General features: G+C 45.7%; 1 protein-coding gene and 1 non-coding gene across 2 annotated transcripts in view; one reads left to right on the forward strand and one right to left on the reverse strand.

The window, feature by feature from the left end:
• The window catches only part of CREB3L2 (cAMP responsive element binding protein 3 like 2), a 116,068-nt gene that overhangs the window by 74,812 nt on the left and 18,700 nt on the right, over positions 1–22,556 (reverse strand). The window lies entirely within an intron of this gene.
• Positions 8,799–8,924, forward strand: LOC119251898 (small nucleolar RNA SNORA51). The gene has a single exon (XR_005126644.1). It is a non-coding gene; the product is annotated as a small nucleolar RNA SNORA51 (small nucleolar RNA).

Raw genomic sequence — 22,556 nt, forward strand, 5'->3', positions numbered from 1 at the left:
TCAGAGAAATTAAATATTTATGTACTTGTTTTCCGTCTCTCTCCTTAGGATGTCAGCTCCCCAAGGGCTGGACCTTTATCTGACTGAGTCACTGCCCCATCCGCAGCAGCCAGGATACAGCACCTGGCCCAAAGTAAGTGCTCCGTAAATATTTACTCGGTAACTGAATTCCCACTCCCTCTGGCCTCACCATCCCCCATCCTTGAAATACATATTTGCTTTCCTGTCACACTGGCCGGCAGATCCATCTACCACTGAGCAAGATGATTTTCTTTTTCTTTTTAAAATTTTTTTGTAAAGGAATATTTGAGTTTATGTTGATTTACATCACAATGCATGTCTTAGGGGTAGAGGTTTACACTTCTACAAACGCATGCTATTTCACCACACCCGCCACCAAAGCTCCCGGATTGATTCTGACACTGGAACAGCCCCGCTGTTCCTTGGTTGTTCAGTTCCCCTTCCCTTCCTCCTTCCCTTCTTCACACCAATCTCCCTTACCCTCCCTGCCTGATCCAGAACCTTCTACCCCACGGAAGTCTTCATAGGTCATCTTCCACTTTGCTGATGAGAAAGATGAACAAATACAGCAACGCCTAAAGATTCACTTCTCCTGTGACTTTAAGCCAGAATCAACATTATATTGTCTATCTCTTAGCAAATCGATGCTTCCGTGTAGCCAGCTCTGCATCTACTCTATTCACCAAGGATCTGGGGGCTAGTAATCAGCTTTTGATATTTTCCAGGTATTAATGCCAAGCTTTTCTCTTTTCAAAAATCTATACCATGCTCACCTCTCTTGTTTTCGGGTAACTCGTACTTAATTTTGGTATTCCTTAGGCTGGTTTTCAATAGACCATGTGACTTTTATATTTGTCCTAAGAGAAACAGCAATCCTCTTCTTGGGGATGATTTCTTCTAAGATTTAAGCTCATCAGAAAAGTCTCTAGACACTCTCTCTTTTCTAACATTACCCCCAAGTTTGTTTATTAAACATATTTTATTATTCATGGTTTTCCAGTGATTGAATTTTAATATCTTCTAGCTTCATCCTTCAAGATCTATATTTATTTTCGACTCCTGCACGATGAATCCCACCTGTTTTTTTTTCCCTTAGATCATTTATTTGAAAGGTCCACCTCCCTAATTTTCTGATACAGGGATAATTATGTTCAAATGTTCCTTGATTTGTGTTTATTACCTTAAAATAGAAATTGTCATTCTCCCTCCTCTTAGTGTTTGGTGGTTGTGGTGTTTTATCTTGTCTTCAGCCTATTTTGCCCAGTGTTTGGATTATCCACTAAAGAAAAAATATATAAATGAGAAAATGCTGAACACTGCAAAGTAAGAATTTTTCCCAGTCCATTTTCACAGAAACCTCAAAAGTTTAATTAGTCCCTTTTGTCCCTTTTAAAATGACCTTGTTAAAAAAAAAAACCTCATGTAATCTACCAGCATGTTTGTACGCTGCCTCCCAGACACCTGTCACTGTCCAATCAACCATGTGACAAGAGGATGCTGTCCTTGGGTGTTTAACTTTCCCACACACACAACCCAGACACTGAAGCACCTGAGGTTAAGGTGCATCAAACACAAGAATTTTAAGCCTGCCAGAAAAAATCAGAACATTCAGGTAAGGACTTTCTCCAGCCCCGCGGCAGTCTGGCAGGAACAGATGATGGGCACAGCATCCAGACCTGTGTTAACAGTTTCCAGATGCTTCTATCTCCACCCATCTCTTCAGATTACAGAGAATCACACGCCATTATCTTGATGGAGGATAAGAGTAGAAAAGTTGGAAAGGAGGCACCACAATACCAGAAATCTGGCTCAGGAAATGCTGGGAGGTGAAAGTGAGGGTAGACGTGATTAACATAGTGCTTACACCAGCTATAGAAATGAAAAATCCTTAGTTGCCAACCTCTAGATCACGAGATGCAGATTCAAGCACGTGCCAGACTGCTGTAGAAAGTGTCACAGGGTGCAGAACAGGAGGTGAGCATATGGAGATTGAGGGCTATTGTAGAATATCTGGTCCTTTTCAAATTCTACAGTTATTCAAAATTAACAGAAGTGAACAACTCCACAAAGCCCCTCCCAATGAGCAGACTGGCAGGGCAATTTCTGCACTGACAAGGGGCAGCAGTCCTTCTGCCCCCCCATGACCTGCGGCCATGCTGGTGCTTCTATTTATTGACCTTCTCCTTTTGCAAAACAGCAAGAGGCAGCTTCCATCCAAGGCTGCCAGCCTGGGACCATGCAGACCTCTCTCTTAGCAAACCTGTCCCTTTCGGGGGCAGCCCTTTCTGCCCCTTGTGTCTAGGCAACTGTTCTTTATTCTTCTCTCCCTTATAATAACCCCGCCCTTTTGGATATAATGCCTCTGTCTCCTGGAGAAATTCACCTGACAAATTCTCCAGGGCCGCTGAAAGGGGAACTCTGGTGAAACTTTTCCCAGAGTTAACCCAGGGGCCCTACTCTCTGAACCCAACATCTCCAAAACAACAACTTCAAGCTAATAGGAAATACAGGATAGATGCTGAAACCGCTTATGTGAAGACAACAGGATTATCTCCAAAGCGGACTTGGATCCAGGGGGACTGGGGTGGCCCCCCACAACTGCAGTGATCAGGCCTTCTTCAGATAACTAACCATTTCCCATAAATAAAAATCTCACTCTTCTCCCTATCCTGTGCTCTTAAACATTCATTAAATACACACCCACACAGTTTCATTTACCAAAACCAAAAAATGTGAAATTCTGCTATAATTGAAGCATTTAATATTTTTCCTCTAGAATAATTGAAATCAATTTTTTTAAAAAGCCATTATATTTCAAAGTTTTGGAGTCTACATCCAAAGTACTAGGATAGTATTATTCATGTTAAGCAAATGCATAGATGATTAGGCCAACGCTGGCTGTTCTTCTGGAATATTTTCTTAGGATGCCTTATAAAAAATCCTGCCTTCAGAAAGCAGAGGTTGAACTTGGAGCAGGAAAGGAACATGGGGTGAGGAGTAGCCCGAAACCAGAAACCTGCCTGCCCCGAACAATACAACTAAGTATCTGCAAAGCCTTGGCCAAAGGATCTGCAAAGCCTTGGCCAAGTCTCCACCTCTCCTGTTTCAGTGACTGACCCTGGTGAGCTCTAAAACCTTGCTCCACTCTTTCTGAGGACAAACCAAATAAAGTGCTGTTGCTTGTGCCATAACCAGCACTTGGAAGCTGAATCACTGAATATAGTTTCTAGCCTCTGGTAGAAACTCAACTCTCACATTGTCTCAGTCTATTCAGGCTACTGAAACAAGATACTGTGTAGTCTTGGTGGCTTAAAATACTATGTACTGTGTATGTGTGAGAGTGTGTGTTTGTGAGAGTGTGTGTTTGTGTGTGTGTGAGAAAGAGATATACTATTATATATACACACATATACTATTATATAGAGGCATATATATGCTATACTATATATATATATATATATATATATATAAAATACTATATAGTCTGGGTGGCTTTCAAATGACAGAAATTTATTTCTCATAGATCTGGAGGCTGGGAGGTCCAAGATCATTGTCCCAAAAGATCTGGTCTTTGATGAGAGCCCTTTTCCAGCTCATGGGCACTGTCTTCCTCACAAGGCAGCAGAAGCAGTGATTTGCGTGCAGTCTCTTTGATAAGGTACTGATCCCACTCATGAGGGCTCCACTCTGCGAATGACAGAGTGACCTCCCAAAAGCCCTGCCTCCCAATTCTATGACTTTGGGGATTAGGTTTCAAGGTATGAATCTTGGGGAGACAAAAAAAATTCAGTATTTTACAAGCATCCACCAGAATCACCTGGAGGGTCTATTAAAGCACAGAAGGCTGGGTCTCACTCTTGAGAGTCTGTTGTTCAGTAGGTCAGGGAATGCAGCCCAGAAATATTCCTAACCAGGTCTCAGATGCTGCTGCTGGTCCACAGGCACATGAGCATGTGTTGAGAAGGAATGCTCTTTAAGGAGGAGACTTGATGTTCACTGATGAGATGAAGGACTTAGGAAGCTGGGGTGAGAAGGCACACTGGGCAACCAAGGCAAGAGACCCGAAGAAGACATGGACCAGAGGAAGGAGGTGTAATATGAACAGTCCTGAAATTCTTCTAGAAAGTGAAAACCTAGGGCAAGTTGCAGCTTCTTAAATTATATCCTAATGTGTATTACTTTATAATGTGTACAACAGATTACATGTTATTTTGATTCCGTATCTTGCTTAAATACCCTTTAAAAACTGTCCTAAAAAGCTTAGATTGCAAATAAACCCAGACCCCACCAAAAAAAAAAAAAAATGCATGGAGAAATAAACAAAAGAAAAATATATAAGTAAATGTGAAATAAAAAAACCTTAAATTGCAATTTAACACTTCTTCAGAAAGCAGATAAAAAGAAAATTTCTTCAATAAAAAAAAAAGAAACACATTTATGCACTGGTTCCCAGATGAAAGAAATGGCTTTATCCTTGATGTTGAGCATGAATATTTAAGAAGTATATGTTGATTCTAGTCATGGCTCAGAAGAGGGAAAGCTTGGAACAAGCCAATCTTTCACAGAAAAGGAGGAGAATGCTTTTGGCTATAGAGAACTTAGGCTGGCGAATTTACAAAGAACAAGCAAAAACATTTTGCATTAGTTTCATCCCACTAGAGTGAAAAATAAGGAAGTTATTTGAAAAATTGGAGAAGAAAGTACATGAGAGTTCATCAGCACTCCCTTGCAAAGGCTTTCTGTTGATAAGCCGCAAGAACTGTGATTCTGAATCATTTTTCTGCTTTCATGTAAAACACAGGAGCAGCACACCCCTCAAGATAACATCACTCACCACATGCAGATTCTCAAGTGTCTGGGGATGGGGCCCTGGAAGAAGGGTGCTATGGATAGAATATTTGTATACCCCCAAAATCCATGTTGAAGCCTAAAGCCCAATGTGATGGTATTTGGATATGGGGCCCTTGGGAGGCAATTTGGGTTAAGATGAGGTTAAGAGGGTAGAGCCCTCACGAAGGAAGTGCTGCCCTGATAGGAGACCATAATGCTCCTTCCTGGCACTCCCCTGACTCTCGAGTTTTGTCGTTTAAACCACCCAGACTTTGGCATTTTCTTTGTGCAACTGGAGCCTAAGAAGACAGATGGGAATGACTCTAGATGCCCAACAGTTTGGGCTCCGAACTTTTAACCAAGGTATCCTCATCTACCTAGTACCAATTTCACTAAATTCAGGCCAAGTGTCCAGCAAGAGAAAAAAAAAAACTCTTTAATTTAGTAATGCCATCACACCAACAGCAGGGGTAAAGTGAATGATCTTTGTTTGCCAGGCAAACTAAAAATTGAGTTGCAGCCCCCCAACCCTAGTTCCTTCTTTTTAAAAAATATTTTATTTTATTATTTATGCGTACAAGAACCGGGGTGTAGGCCAGAGGTGCGGGAGGTGAGAGGATTCACCAGAGACAGAGTGGGGAGCAGATCCACTGCTGACATACACTGCTGAGGGGAACAGCAGATGAGACAGGAGAGGGGGGTCAGCTCCCTGGCCAAGAATCTCCTATTGCAGGTGGCTGGCAATAGCTTGATAGCGCTGAGACTTTAACCCCTACACCGTTGGCCCCCTAGGTCCTTCTTAATTCTAATCCAAAACAAGAGATGCCCCGATGACTCAAGCAACAAGTCACCCTTGCCATTCACTTGAACCAAACAGGACAGTTTGGATCTGGCACTTGGATTCTCTTCCAAATCTTAACCCCCTGGCTTCTAACTGCTCCAGCTCGCTGGAACCTGCCTGACAAGTTTCTCTCCCAGAACAGGAGGGCTGCCTGCACTGCGTCCTGTCCAGAAGGACTTTCTCCCACTGACATCAGCCTCATGGTGTTGGCCACCTGCTTGAACTTCACGTGTCACCTGTTCTGATAGCCTTCCATCCATTTGCTGGGACGCCAAGCAAATTCCTAACAACTACTATTCATTGAGAACCGACTGTGTGCCAGGGTCTTCACTTTAACAGGCATTACCCCTGATCTTCCACACAACACGCCACAGCAAGTGTGACTCTTCCCATTTGTGGGTGAAGAAGAGGAGACATAGAGTTAAATAATTTCCCTAAGATCTTACAGCTAGCTCATAGGGACTTGCTAATTCCATCAGTCCGGTGGCTTTAAAGTCAGTGGCCCTTTCCAAAGTGCGATTTCTACCCCATCTCCACCCACCCCCTTTCTCCATCCTCAGTGTTGACTCTTCTCTGGCTGCTCTCACACCCCCTTAGCCTTGTGCAAATCAAGCTGTCTAACAATGTCCATGACTAGGTCAGCTCTCCAGCCCACCCCCCTCAGCACCACCCCCTGGCCTCTGTCCCATCTATAAATGAATTAATCAGGCACATCATGCCTGCCACACCACCTGCCACAATGTCCACCCTGAAGCATAAAGTCATTGGAGCAAAAGAATAAGTCTTACCTCTACTATAGGGGATTGGGAATGAAGAGGAATGGAGAGGAAGGGGGAAAGAGGAAAATGAGAGAGGCAAAAAAAGAAAGGAAGGAAAAGAACAATTAAGAAAGAAGCAGAACAGACAAGATTAGAGCCCAGTAAAACCACATGAGTCAAATAAGGACACGGTGAGGCTGCTTAGTCAGGACAGACAGGAAAACCTGAAACTGAGCAAGATCCCTGATCTTCTGAGTGAAGCCAAAGCAAACTATCCGTAGCCTGGGAAGAGAATGTGCATGATATTCAACTTACAAATCATAAAAGCAATGTTTGATCTTTCATCAAAAAGAAATACTGCCAGAAGAGACATTTGGGGGGACAATAGGGGTAACTGAAATATGGGCATATTAGAAGTGCAGATGGATGGTAGATATTTTTTGAGTGATATGATTTTCATCCAGCTTATTCTTCAAAGATACCTGCTAAGCTATTTGTTAGGTCTCAACTGACTTTCAAAACACACACACACACACACACACACACAGAGAGAGAGAGAGAGAGAGAGAGATGATCTAAAACAGTAAAGTATTAACAATTGGTGAATTTAGTTGAAGGGTCTAGGTCTTCATTATACTATTTTTAAAACTTTTCTCAGTACTAAAATTTTCAAAATAAAATCATTTAGGGGAAAAAATTGCAAATGAGCCCCTACCTAGGAAGCAAACACTTTCCTAAGCCTCAGGATATTTGCACTTACCCAATAAATTCCTTCTACTTAGCTTGATGGCTTTAGCGTGTGGGGATTAAAGGCCAAGCAGCTTTGGTTTTAGGTCTGCCTGGGATACCGTCTATCACTGATGAGCACGACAAGTTACTTAACCTCTTCAAACCTCAGTTTCCTCATCTGAAAAATGGGCTCATATATAGTAACTGACTCAAGGGATTCATTATAAGAGTTAAAGGAGATAATTCACAAAAGTGGTAGCAACTACAGCTGTGGTTGTCACTGATGAAAAAGGACAAACTAACAAGACCTCTGTCTCAGTTGCCCAAATGGAATCCCAAAGGACGTACTGTTTTGTTTTAGACCTTTCTTTTCCTTTCTCTTTTTTTTACAGATTTATTTATTTATGCCTATAAGAACCAGGGTACGGGCCAGAGGTGTGGGGTTGAGGGGATTCACCAGAGACAGAGTGAGGAGCAGTAGTGGCAGATTAAAATACACTGGTGAGGGGAGCAATGGGTCAGACAGGAGAGATCTGCTGCGCCATGTGGGTCAGCTCGCTGGCCGGGGATAGAACTCATGCTGCAGTAGCTGCGGATCATAGTGCTGATAGTGGTTAACCCCTTGTGCCACCAGGGAGGCCACTAGACCTTTCTTCTTTCTTCCTGTCTTATAAAACACAAAGAAGTGTTGTCAGACAGAGGGGATGTGCCAAAACACAGAAAGGAACCCATCCCCACATCAAGTCTGTAAAAGGGGACCAGGGGCCACCTCCCTGTCCACGGCTCTTACAAACTGTTTCTTAACATTAGACTCACCGTCAAGTACTTGCAGCAAAGAAACAGCAACTGTAAGAAGAAAAACAGGCCTTTTTCTGTGAGCAGGACAGCTCATGTAGTGGGGAGGGGGACTAGGTGGGGAGCCCGAGGTCAAAACAGGTTCCTTCTTTTGGCAGAAAAAGCTGAGGCCAAGGACTGGAGAGCTGGCTTCTCCCTGCCACCCCCCCCCCACACACCCCCAAAGAAACTGCCTTGATGGCTGGGAGTGGGGCCCAGACGGAGAACATTCCATGGGGCTGGAGTGTGGGCGTGGGGCCAGCAGCCTTTAAACACGACTTTGTACCGTCCAGCAAGAAAGAATGTCTGGAACCAACAGCATGTGCCTTGTTTTCAGAACAGAGTCTCCTCCAGTCATCTCCCCGCTTACAGAAGCACGTTTTGCCTGCACGTCCACCTCAACACCCCGCCTGTAACTGTGCCTTCGTGTGAGGTGCTTCAAAATATCTGTCTTTCTTAGAAAGCCTCCAGTATGGCCTGCTTCCAACATCCATCAGTGGGAAGCTAGTCCCTGAATTAAGTTAGCAGGGCTCCTGAGAGACACATGCATCTGGAAGAGAATAATCAAGTCTACACAGAGCCTAAAGAGGCCCACTTATTCCCAGAATTTGAGTTACACATGTTTGAGGAGTTTCGGAAGATATCCAGGTTGCTTCACAGCACATTCCAGAACTCACCCGAGTATCTGCAGCTGTGAAGTGAGCTGAGGGCATGCAGGACTCACAGCCTAACTCTGCGATCAGGCATCCAGGGCTCTCCTTCCCCGTTACTAACCATCTTTACTTGGCCTTCTGGCGCTCACCACAGGCTGTTTTTATATGGACTATATAGAAAAGGGAGGCAAAGTAAACCCATATACTCCCCAGCCCAGGGCCCTTGTCTGGTCTGTATTGTGAATGTGGGGGAGGTGGGGTTGGGGGAGGGGTAGGGTGCCATGGAAGAAAATAAAATTTAAAAAAAGTAAAAGAAAAGAAGAAGAAAAAGAAAAAAACATATTTTGCCATGTTCTTCTCCCCTTAATTATGAACTTCTCTGAACAGTCACCGAAAAACTCAGAATGTCTATTCTGCTTCTGTTACTCTTCTAAAATTATTAATTAAAAAGTAAGTCAACCTATTTTTAAAAAGGAAATAACCTAAAATTCTAACAATCAGGTATTACTTAAATACCACACATATACAAAATGCATAGGCCTTGAAAAGTGATCGATATGTATTAAGAAAAAAATCCGTCATGGATCATAAAAGGTTATGATACAAGCTATGTGAAAACTATCCCAGAAATACTTATAGAAAACTTTCTGAATGCTGATGCGAAAGAAGTTAACAGAAATTTGTTTTTTTTGTTTGTTTGTTTTGGTTTAAAAAAGTAATCTTTTATTGGGCCTTCCTGGTGGCACAAGGGTTAAGTCTCAGCACTATGAAGCTATCTGCAGCTACTGCAGCCCAAGTTCCATCCCCTATGAGTTCGATCCCTGATCCCTGGCCAGGGAGCTACCCACATGGCGCAGCAGACCTCTCCTGTCTCGCCTGCTGCTCCCCTCAGCAGTATATTTCAGTGGATCTGCCTGTTCTGCTCCCCACTCTGTCTCTGGTGAATCCTCTTATCCCCCACAGCTCTGGCCTACACCCCAGTTCTTGTACGCATAAATAAATAAAATAAAATGCTTTTCTTCTAATCTTTTAATTATTTATTTTCTTAAGAAATAATGAGTTTTAAGAAATATCTTTTGTACTTTCTAGCTTGTCATAGCGTAATCTTTTTGTGATAAACAACAATACATTTTTCTCAATAAGAAAAAGGAAAACAATGAAACAAGAATTTTGAATTCCATTGCCACCTCCGGGAGCTACACAGCAAAGTATCTGTAATATTCATCAATAAGCACACTATGGACTGTGGCTCATGCCAGCATATTCTCATAGGTACACCCCAACAACATCATTTGACTTGGAGAATGTCCCTAAATGCCTCCACAGGCATAGAGGCTCCAGGGTCTCTACAAAAATATTTACATATGAGAAAATGCACATGTACACACACACAGACACTCAGCGCACACCAGAAAATTGAATAGGACAATATGAAGGATTAAATGGTTTGAGATTCTTCAACTTGTGATGGACTAGTCATCGGGAACCCTATTCCCATGTCTGCCTTGTGCAGACGTGTTGGGTCTTCGGGAGGGAGCGCTGGCTATTCCCTGAAACCATCACTTCACAGTGGGTGTGTGCTGGAAATGTGACCAACTGGTTTAGTCCTGCAGCGAAGGATGCACAGCAGAGTTCTTTTTTCTTTTTTTTTTTTTTTTAAAGATTTATTTATTTATTTAAACAAGCACTGGGTACAGTCAGAAGCGCAGGAGGGTGAGAGAATTCACCAGAGCCAGAGTGGGGAACAGAACAGGCAGACTGATGATACACCGCTGATACACAGTGGGCGGTCGGAGAGGTCTGCACGCCATGTGGGACCCTCGCCCGGTGGCCGGGGATCGAACCTGCGGTGCAGAGGCTGCAGGCAGCCTCACAACCCAGCACTCAACCGCTGCGCCACCGGGGAGGCCCACAGCAGAGTTCTTACTGGCCCACAGGTGCCCAGTCTCTCTGATGACGTTGTAGACCTACGTGGCCCTCAGGAGTTAGCAGAAAACACAGTTAAGTGTACTCTGTTCCAAAGACTGAGGGAGTCAGCAGCAAAAAGGTCACAGGAGATGCCACAGTCAAGAAAAGTTGGGGCCTCCCTGAAGGCGCAAGTGGTTAAGCACTGCACTATAAAGCAATCCGAAGCCTCTGCAGCACGAGTTCAATCCCCGGCCGGCCAGGGACCAACCCACATGGCGCAGCAGACCTCTCCTGACTCACCCGCTGCTCCCCTCAGCAGTGAGTTTCAGTCAGTCTGCCTGTTCTTTTCCCCACTGTCTCTGGTGAATCCTCTCACCCCCTGCACCTCTGGCCTGTACCCCAGCTCTTGTATGCATAAATAAATAAATCTTCTTTAAAAAAAGTAATAGCACAGGGCTCATCTGGCACACCACTAGGATGTAGACGTCACTAAACCTGGCACTAGCAGGAACAGGAAAGGACTGGGGGGGGGGGTGTTCTTGGTCCCATGAATGAGAACAGCAAGAGGGGTGACACAGTCAGAGGGGTGACACAGTCTTACAAATCCGCTTTCCAAATACAATACAGATCTACTTTCACTGTTTGATCAATTATCCACACAGCACTTTTAAATGATCACTTTCCCATCCAGATTCTCCAATAGCTAATTAACCCAGTTTCATAAGACTTCAAGCAACCTCGAAACATTTTATGAGGTACTGATGGTTCACTGTGACTCTGCTGGAGCAAAGCTGGAATCGGCTGGGGAGGAGAAATGATAGAAAAGGAAACTGATCAGAGGCAGAAATATCTGTATTAAAAAAAAAAAATGCCAAGCATATGCCTTTTCCAAAAATCAATCTTCTTGTGCTAAAAAAAAAAAAAAAGTGTATGCATGAAAGGATTTGTCCTACCTACTTCATTGAACAAATATTTCTGGAGTGCTAGATTCTGGGGTACATTGGTGATACAAGCAAACCGCTCTTCTACTGGAACTTAAGCTAGATGTGTCTATCAATCAAAATAATGAGCATAAATATAAATTGCTATAATCACTCTGAAATAAAGGAATCCAGTCTCTAAGAGCAGGGAGTTTTCACGGGCTAGAGCTCAATCTAAAGGATAAGTAGGGCCTCCCCGGTGGCGCAGCGGTTGATCACTGGGTTGCGAAGCTGCCCGCAGCCTCTGCAGCACTGGTTCGATCCCCAGCTGCTCCCCGGCCACCCGAGGAGGGTCCCACATGGCGCGCAGACCTCTCCTGCCGCCCGCTGCTCCCCTCAGCAGTGTACTTCGGCCCTTCTGCCTGCTCTGCTCCCCGCTCTGGCTCTGGAGAATTCCCTCACCCTCCCGCGTTTCTGACTGTACCCAGTGCTTGTATAAATAAATAAATAAATCTTTAAAAAAAAAAAATAAAGGATAAGTAGCAGTTAACTAGGCAAAGGGGAGAGGAAAAGAAGATGTTCCAGACAGTGGGGATGACATGTGCAAAGGACCTGTGACAGAAGTATATTTTGGAAACTTAAAATGGGGTTCTTATGGCTGGAGCACTAATTGCCAGAAAGAGTTATACAGAGGTCAGCTATATAAAGCCATTGAGAAGTTTGTTTTTTAATTTTTTTTTTCTTTGAGGAGTTTAAAGAATGACAGTGACCTAATCAGATTTGCACTTTGAAAATGCAAATTGGGGAGACCTGCCTGGTTTCACAGGGGTTAAAGACACTATCCCCAGCCACTGCAGCCAGGGAGGTGACCCACATGGTGCAGCAGACCTCTCCTGGCTCACCTGCTGCTCCTCTCAGCAGTGCATTTCAGACATTCAGCCTGTTCTGCTCCCCACTCTTTCTCTGGTGAATCCTCTCACCCCCTCCCCTGTACCTCTGGCCTACATTCCAGCTCTCTTATGCATAAATAAATATTTTTTTAAAAAAATAAAATGCAAACTGGGATGACAAGAAGGAAAGAGGATGACATATATGAGAGTTGTTAATATAGTTCTTGCAGTAATCCAGGTAAAAGAAGGGGATAACTTTGTGCTATGAGGCCACCAATGAGATGAAAAAAGTAGACAGAAACAAGACAGCCGGGAGGAAAGGTCCACAGGCAGCTGAGTGACAGGCTGGATGAGGGTTTAGGGGAAGGTTAGCCCTTCCGTGCCCGGCCTGCCGGAGGAGGCAATGTTGCTGCAGGCTTGGGGTGGAGCCCGGGGAGAGAAGCACTATAATTTCTTTAACATATTTTGTTGAAGAACCTTTGAGAAAGCCCAGTGGAGACAAGCTGGCAACTGGATAATCAGGTCTTGCAGAGAGACCCAGGTTAAAGATATAAATTACAGGCCCATGATAATATAGATGGTAATTGAAGAAACAGACATTGCCCAAGGAAAAGCTACAGTGAGAAGAGGTGGCATCTGAGCATGGAGCCCCTAGAATACTCAGACCCTCTGAGCAGGCTGTGTGACTCGGTGGAGATCGTGTATCTCCATGGATTTTATAAATTGTAAAGCACTATAAAATTAGTTACTGTGGATGCTGAAATTCAGGCTTAGAGACTAATATACCTGTATCTGATAGGTGTAGAAATGAAAAGCAGTTACAAATCAAGCTCGACAAGGCCTCTAGTTGTATACAGGACTGGCCAGGAGTTCAATCATATCAAACCTCCCAACAGCACAGGAGAACAGACGCTGAGCCCAAGAGGCGCTGGGAAGGGGTTAGAGTTACTCATAATCACAGCAGGGTGTTTCTTTTCCAGAACCCACAAATGGCCTCTGCAGTAAGCAGCTCCCAGGGGCCTGGCTGACACACTGTAACCTCACATCTGCGGGGCTCCTGCCCCTTCTTCCTCCCTTAAAGGGCCTTTGTAGTTGGTTCCCCAGCCTCCCAGGCAGGACAGAAGGGCCTTTGCTGGACTCCTTAAAAGTAGGGAGAGGCTGGGGAGCAGGAAAGTTAGAGAGAGACTTTATTCTGCACACTTTGGAGACAGCCAGGACCCACGACTCAGAAGTAAAACACAAGCACCATACAAGCTTCTTCTTGAGGTTCTCTTGGACTCTGGAGGCCGCACTACCCCATTTTAAAATAGTAGGGAAGAGAAGCAACAAAGACTTGCCCAGAGCAGTTACCATTTTTCTCTTAGGAAAACTTCTTTAAACTATCTTCATCTGCTGGAATTAAATGTGATTTCACTCTCAGAGCAGTGACCTTAGAATCATCCCTTCCAGCTGCACAAACTGAATGCAATTCAGCTGAGGCCACTGAGAAGGACACAAGTGGGAGGCTGGACCAGGGGACCCTTGATGGCTTCTCCAGCTCCAAGACTCTGCTCCCATATGTCAGAACCAGATGTTGCTATAACACAGCCAGCAGCTATGTTCTCTGTTGCTAATATGCGACTCGGTGGCACTCAGAATTCCAAATAATCAAGTTTGGAACTCAACGTGGATACTTTAGCAGCCAGGAGTTTGCTCTCAGCTATTTTTTTTCTGGAGCCTTCTTGGGGTCTCTGTCCTACATACAATGGCCACGCAACCAGCAGGCCTGGGCTGAAATCTGCTGACCTCACACTCTTTCCACAGAACAGAGGACGTTCTCTCCATCAGGACCTGGTCACATCTGCCCTAAATGACTCATCTGGAGAAGTGTGGGGTTTTATTTCCAACATTCTAATTTGAAAAATGTAAATCAGAGCAAAGTTGAAGACGTCTCATAACACATAGTGTATATCTGGATAGTGCACTTAACAGTTAACCCTTAACTATTCTTGCATCGTCACAGAACTGCCCGCCACTCTGTTAACCCATCACACCATTGTATTTTCTTATGCATTACAAGGGAAATTGCAGGCCTTGATAAATACAAATGTGATCTGGGGACTATTTAAAAAGTCTTGTACTTCATATCTAGAAATTCTGATTTGATCAATTCTGAGTGGTACTCAGACACCAGTATCTTTTGAAACCTCCCCCAGGTAATTTAACGCTGCAGGCAAAGGAATAGGAGAGAATGCATCCACTTGCCATGAGCTGTGACTGGTGGGATAGAAAGGCCAGAGGTGGAGGTAAAAGATGTCATAAGCTATGCAGCCTGCAGCACTCAGTCTGCAGTATAGACACACCATCCACCAAAACACACAACCAACCACAATACAAAGGGCAAAGGATGGATACAAGGTGGGGTTGGAAAGACTTGCCTATATTCCCTTAGAACAAGAATGCAGCAAGGAAAATTCAGACTTTAAGACACTCCCTGAGCTTGTTTCACACCCTGCTCCAGTGCCAGCTGCCTCCTTCCACCCTCTAAGGTTATCCTCCCTCCTACACCACCTCCCATCCACAGAAGGCTGCATGGAAATAGAGCTCCCAGTCTTCTCAACATCTCACAATGGGAGAAGACAGGCTTGGCAATAAACCGACCTATGTTGTGTGTGTGTGTGTGTGTGTGTGTGTGTGTGTGTGTGTGGTTTTTTTTGAGATTTATTTATTTATTCATACAAGAACTGGGGTACAGGCCAGAGGTGTGGGGGGGGGGTGAGAGGAACAGAACAGGCAGATTGAATGAAATACACTGCTGAGGGGAGCAGTGGGCAAGACAGGAGAGGTCTGCTGTGCCATGTGGGTAGCTCCCTGGCTGGGGATCGAACCTGTGCTGCAGTGGCTCCGGATAGCTTCATAGGTTGCATCTTAACTTCCTGCACCACCAGGGAGGCCTCCAGCCTATGTTTTTTAATCGATGGTGCTGAAGCAAATTGCTTTAGGGGCAGCAGCTGCGAAGTAACAGCATCTCCATTTCTGCTCTGCCCCAGACCTAGGGCACACATCAGGACAATTTCAAAAATTGTGGGAGGGCCTCCCTGGTGGAGCAGCGGTTGAGCGCTGGGTTGCGAAGCTGCCCACAGCCTCTGCAACGCCGGTTCGATCCCCAGCCGCCGGGTGAGGGTCCCACATAGCGCGCAGACCTCTCCTGTCTCGCCCGCTGCTCCCCTCAGCAGTGTATTTCAGTCAGTCTGCCTGTTCTGCTCTCTGCTCTGGCTCTGGTGAAATCTCTCACCCTCCTGCACTTCTGTCTGTACCCCAGTGCTTGAATAAATAAATAAATAAATAAATAAATCTTTAAAAAAAATTGTGGGACAGATAGACCTATAGGCATTCAGAAAAATAAAAAGAAAGAAGAAAGAAATGACAAGTAGCAACTATGGGAAGAACCCAGTGGGCATCTAATCAAATAATTAGCAGCAGTGGTATCAGACAATGCTGTATATTCATTTCATGTTTAAGAGGATGGATGTGTGGATGGAGAGATGGGTGGATAGATGGAGATGACTATAAAACAGATCATATGTAGCAACAAAAAAGCTGTTTTAAGAAATGTAGTAGATATGCTATCACTACTGTGGCCTGAGTTCAATCCCCAGCCAGGGAGCTACCCACACATGGTGCAGCAGACCTCTCCTGTCTCACCTGCTGCTCCCCTCAGCAGTGTATTTCAGTAGATCTGCCTGTTCTGCTCCCCACTCTGTCTCTGGTGAATCCTCTCACTGCCTCCCCCCGCCCTGGACTTCTGGCCTATACCCCAGTTCGTCTATGCATAAATAAAAATAAATCTTTAAAAAAAGGTAGCAGAATATAGCATTGCCTTTTAATTTGAATTTAGTGCTACTTTAAAATTCAGGAGCACATTTAACATTTTTGAAAGTGATTCCACATAAAAATCTCATTTAATCTTCATACCTCCTAAGGGATATCAATGGGTATTATCATTCCACTTTACAAATGAAGCAATGAGGCCAAGATAAAGAAAATTAAATCAGAAACAACTGTATTCAATGAACCCAAAATATCCTGGACCTGACTTCTGGCCACGTATTTCTCATCCGAAAGCACTTGGCGAAAAAAATTGAAATCAGGGTCAGAGAGACAAGATCACTCTCAAAGCTGACTTCACACCAGAAAAGATGAACTGGAAAAGCAGGTAGGACAAAGCAAATAGTGCCCAGATGCTATTTCTGACCAAGTCCTGAAGCATTTCACATGGTGAAGAAACTGCTCTTTTTATGAACAGAAGAGAAACCGCAAGCCGCGGGGGCCAGGCCGGTCTGGACGGTCTCAGCACAGCACAGGTGCTTGGAGCATTTGTTAGCGTTCTGGGAAAAGGCACAATTTACCTCTGAATGATTTGTCAGCTATCTACTGATATTCCATGTTGTTTTTCTGTAAAATGTATGAGCAGGGCACGTGAAAGGGGGAGGTGGAACAACTGTCCTTCTGGAGCTTGGGGGCCCTCGAGGCAGTATGTGGAAGTTCTCCTGTCCCCCAATCTGGTAGCTCTCCAAGACCCCTTTGCTTTGGGACTTTTTTAATGAGGCTTCATGACTGAGGCACCTTGATAAAGCACGTGTCACTGGCCATTGAACGCCACCTCTCTGGATCCCTTCCCCCTCCCAGGAAATCAGGGTCTATTCATACTGGTTTTCCAGACCTCAACCTTAGTGTTTCCCAAAAGTTAGTTTCATTAACACAGACCCATTAGGAATAACAAGACATCCACTAAAACTTTCACTGCTCTGAAGCTTTCTCAGGAACTGAGGACAGGAGAGCAAATACCGTAAGGAAAGATGCCCCCAAACTCTAATGACTCCGGAAATTCCTAGATCTGGGAGCTGTGAGACTGAGGGTGGATAAAGCCCAAATAAATGAGAAACAGAATGGAGTCATCGGAATGACCAAATATATATATTCCTTACAAATCGCAACATGGTAGTGGGTCAGGCAGTGACACTGGGGACGTGATTGCTGAATGTCCCAACCCACCGTTATCATGACCAAATGACAGGAATGCCAGGAAATGAAGCCCACTCAAGTTAGGGCAGGGGAGAGGCTGCTGGGCAGGGCTGAGGCAGCAGGGCGGGGCCTATGTCCCCACAGGTTTGTCTTCCTCCAAACCCAGCCCCTTGCAGCGCTGGACAGAGTACAGCTCCAGGAATAGTCTTTGCTGAGCATCATCTGCAACACATTGTGGGAAACTGAGGAAGCAAAATGCCACATAACAAAAGCAGGTCCTCAAATAGAGTATTTTGTCCAACATCCTTTCCTTATAACACAGATCGGGGCCTCCCTGGTGGCGCAGGGGCTAAAGCCTCAGCGTTATAAAGCTATTGCCAGCCATTGCAGCATGAGTTAGATCCCCAGCCAGGGAGCTGACCCACATGACGCAGCAGACTCTAATGTCTTCCTGCTGCTCCCCTCAGCAGTGTATTTCAGTAGATCTGCCTGTTCTGCTCCCCACTCTGTCTCTGGTGAGTCCTCTCACCCCCTGCACTTCTGGCCTACACCCCGTTCTTGTATGCATAAATAAATAAAAATAAATCTTTAAAAATAAATAATACGATCAGAAAAAAACAATCCCAGCCGACACTGAGCACGATGATGTTGTTGGAAATCCTGCTGTATTTGTGGAATGGAGCCTGAGTCACATTCTCGGGGATTGTGTGCCTGTTACCAGTCGCCTGCGAGGGGTTAGAACAGAGCCTCGAACTGAAGGGGAAGGCAGGGATGGCATCGTGGAGGTTATCGGAGAACTCAGGATCTGTGTCACAGAGCTCAAGGACCACACCAGGAGGGGTCAGTGATCTTCCTTTGGGGAAAAGGAAACTCAACATGCAAAACTTGAGGAATGGGCAATGTCTGCCTGGTGGGCACCGTTGGGAGAGGAACTAGAGTAAGTGAGTAGACAGTGGAAGAGCTGGGGGCAAAAGGCATCAGCCATAGGCTGGGAGGAAAGAACACCATCGCCTTGCACCTGTCAGCTCTAATCTAATCACCCCAGCTCTGCATGTTTTATTCATTATCATTCAGGCAACTTTTTTTTTTAGTCTGATTTTCCTCCTCCTACCCCAGGGACAGGACAGGGCTAACAATCAGGTCAACTAGCAAAGCACCACAAGGCCAGGTCATCTAGCCGAGATATCCAAAAGCACAGGCTGCAACCAATCCCGTGGGATTCTAACTTTTAAGATCACTGTTCAGGGCCTCCCTGGTGACACAGGGGTTAAAGTCAGCGCTGTGTTACCAGGCATTGCAGCACTGAGTTCAATTCCTGGCCAGGTAGCTGACTCACGTGGCACAGCAGACCTCTCCTGTCTCACCCGCTGCTCCCCTCAGCAGTGTACTTCAGTAGATCTGCCTGTTCTGCTCCCCACTCAGTTTGTGGTGAATTCTCTCACACATACCCCCCCACACCTCTGGCCTGTACCCTAGTTCTTGTATGCATAAATAAATAAATGTTAAAAAAAAAATCACTGTTCAGAGATCCAAGCATGCTGGGTGCTGAAACATACTGGGACTTCCCACGGACAGATACAGAAGGAATTAGTCAGGAATTGGAAGGAGCAGGGAGTCCAGATCAGAGGCGGCACTGACCCCCCAAGAAGGGTTGGGGGCAGTGTGTCAGTTTCTTGGACACCATGTGCTTGACCCGCACCAGTTGTCAGTGTGATATGGCCAGGGGGTTGTTGATCTGCAGATTATCAACCAGAAAGTCTGGAGCAGGGCCTGAGATGCTATGTCTGCGGTGAACTCCCAGGTGATGCTCAGTCCCAGCCAGCAGTTCTCAGCCTTAGCTACATGTAAGAATCCCAGGGGAGCTGTTAAGGAGACCTGCTACCCAGGTGTCACCCCAGAGCCAATGAGATCAGAATCCCATAGGTCGGAACCTAAGCAGCAATATTTTTTAAGCTCTCGGGTAATTATAACAAGAAGTCAAACCAAGAACCATTCATTGCTCTAGGCACTGAGGGTGGTCACAGCAAGAGCCTCAGGGTTACCAGAGTGTCCTCTGGCCTGAAGAAACTCAGAGTGAGGTCAGCCACAGAGATGACCAGAAGCCCAGGTAGAAAGCTCACAGACTGGCGGGATGTACGCCTGAGACCTGGACAAACACAGCTAGAGAAAGGGGCAGGAGTTACTGGTGTCCAGGGCTAACTCCCAGTCTTGCAGACACCCAGGAAGAGCAAACCTTGATCCAGATTTCCCTAAGCTCCACAGAGCTAGGGCCAGAGGTCCTCAGCATTTCAAATGAAGAGAAAAAAACAAATAAGGAAGGCAAAATGGAAAAGCAGTCACCCACCATTCACCAACGAAACTCCATGATCTTGAAAAGTAACCAGCCGCATTCTGACTACTCCCAGTTACTCCTAACAGCCCAGGTTCTCCAAGCATTTGCAAAGTCAATTCTACAAAGTTCTATTCCCCAAAAAACCCTTAACAATTAATGCAACAGCCTTCAGAATGCCATCATTTGGGGAAAACATGTCCTTGCAGTGAAGCAGGAGACTCCAAGAACAAATTCTAAACCCCGAGTCCACCTTCTCACGCCGTCAGGGCTGAGACAAGTTCTAGAAACGGCAGGGTTCAGTGCACAGTCAGGGAAGAAAACAAAGGTTTCTGTAGAGAGAAAAAGAAGAGCAAAGGACACAGGAAGGTGGAAAGGAAAGATTGGTTGGATTTGGGGTGGGGGAGGGGAGGCAGGGATCACACCCTTGTGGTGTGAGGCAGCCAGAGGCGAGGCCCCTATTCTAGGAGGTCTGTGCCTTTAAAATTGATAAATCAACAAAAAACTATGAACCAGAGACACTCTATGGGGGGTGGGAGGCGGGGAGGGGGGGGGCTTGGGGTCAAAATAAGGGGGTTGCAATTGTATGGGGAATATAAAAATAAAATTTATTTTAAAAAAAATTGATTTACCAAGTTTCAAGAATGATTTAAATGGTGTAAATGAAACATTACACATGGTCCAACAAATTCTAAATGGATGGAGAGAAGCGTTTGCGATGTGGGAGGGCCAGGAAGTAGAGGAGGAAAAGGAAGGGCAAGCTAAGGGTTGGCACTGGGGGGAATGGAGGAGTGCGTGGGCCAGGGCCCTCCCTGTGTTCAGGAAAGACACCTTCAGCTTTGGTCTACTTTGAGTTAGTATCTGGAGAAAGCTATGAAATGTCTTTAAGAAGCCAATCCTTTTATTCTGCCTCCTCCCAGGAAGGAGAAGACAAAGGGCTGGGTCTGAACACCAACAGTACAGCTTCTGGGTGAGGGACTCCCTTTAGTTCGTGGGTGGTAGGCTCATCTGTCAGGATCAGGGTCAGCATACAGCAGCAAAAGACAGCAGGATTTTCTGGAATATTCTCGAGGGTTCTAGTTCCTGCACAGAGGATGTGTACGGGAGACACTTTGTAATCACACCTTGTCACTCTCAGCCACCACTCCATGACAGTAGCTCTTAACACTTGGGGGGTGGAGGAGGCATGAATACCTTTTGAAAATGTGATGAAAAATGTATTAGGGATTCCCCCCAATAAGCTGGGAGAGGAAGTTCCCAGACCTACTTGAGTCCATGGACCCAATTGAGGAGCCACCACACTCTACAGGATTCTCATGCAAGGGATCCTTCCATCTGCCACCTGGGAGCCTCATGAAATCCCAGTATTGGGCAGAATTGTGTCACCCCAGAATTCATGTTAACATCCTAACTCTCAAAGCCATGGTATTTGGAGCTAGACCCTTCAGGAGGTAATTAGGGTTAGAAGAGACCATGAGGGTAGACACCCCATAATGGGGTTAGGACCCTTGAAAGAAGGGAGACCAGAAATCTTTATCTACCACGTGAGGCCGCAATGAGCAGGTGGATGTTCACAGGCAGGAACAGAGCCCTCTCAGGAGCAGAATTTTCTGGGACCCTATCTGGGTCTCCCACACCTCCAGACTGAGCAGTAAATGCCTATTGTAGGAGGCAGCCAGTCTCGCATATTTTGTTACAGCAGCCTGCACTGACTAATACACCCCATACTCTTAGAGCTAAACACAGTTCACAGAGCCCACTGAGGGGTCCGTACACCTTGTGTTGCCTCCTCTACCCCAGTACTGAGGCAAGGCTGGAGAATGCCCTCTAAGCACTGTCAGCCCCACAGGCCCAGCACTGAGGACACTGGTTGGGCCCCCAAAGAAGAAATCGCAAGAGGAAAAAGCAATGTTGGGGCTGCCAGGCATCACCAGAGAGGTGGGAAGAAGACTGACATGAAGAATTCAAAGGGAACCCAAGGACACAGATCTAGTGGTCTCTGAGACAGAGCCTGAGAAATCTGGCTACTTACTACTCCCTCTGCACACAGCACAGGGTCCCCCAACACTATCGGCAATCAGCTGCTCTTCTAAAAAAAACACACAGGCCTGCAGGCCAGTGTGTTGGGCAGTCCAGCTGGGCAAGCTGCTCACTCTCAACACAGTATTTTTACACCAATTGCTCTCCCCCAAATACCAGACTTTATTCGTAAAGTCCTGCTTCAAGGCCTACTCCTGCCAGCCACCTTCCCAACCCGGCCCCTCCTCTGCTGGGGGCCTGCTTTGCTGCTGGTCTGTGACTGCTTTGTCTCACACTCACATCCTTCCAGCAGCCCTGCGAGGCCTTAGCTCCTACAGAGCAGGGCTGAGTCTTCTAAGGCTTTTGTGATCATTCCAGGAGGCTGAATTCCAGAGTCTGCACTTGGAGGCCCAGCAACCCTTGTTGGCCGGCTGCTTTTCCTGAGAAAGCATAATCAGACCTTTTGATTCCCAGGCACGCACTGCCCAGACATACGCGTCACTGCCACTCTCCTTGCCATGAAAGGGACTTCACAGCCCACTCACACTCCAGGCACAGTTTATACTTCAAGGGATGAGCAGCCCAGTCCAAGAGCAGGAAATGCAACTGGGGTTTGTGCGCACTGATCAGGAGTAGAAGGAAATCAAGCAGTTCCCTTCTCTGTGGCGTGAAGGGGTTGTGCTCAGCCATCTCAAAAGTCCCAACCAGGCCTACTGTCCTGTAATTGGAGAAAATATTATTTTGTATTTGGAAGATGATGCTGCTTGACCACTCAGTCTCTACCCTGTCCCTTCTCCTCCTCACTATCAGACACGCCAAG

The sequence above is a fragment of the Talpa occidentalis genome, unplaced genomic scaffold (genome assembly GCF_014898055.3).
Source record: "Talpa occidentalis isolate TD23 unplaced genomic scaffold, MPIMG_talOcc4v2.1, whole genome shotgun sequence".
NCBI classification, from domain to species: domain Eukaryota; kingdom Metazoa; phylum Chordata; class Mammalia; order Eulipotyphla; family Talpidae; genus Talpa; species Talpa occidentalis.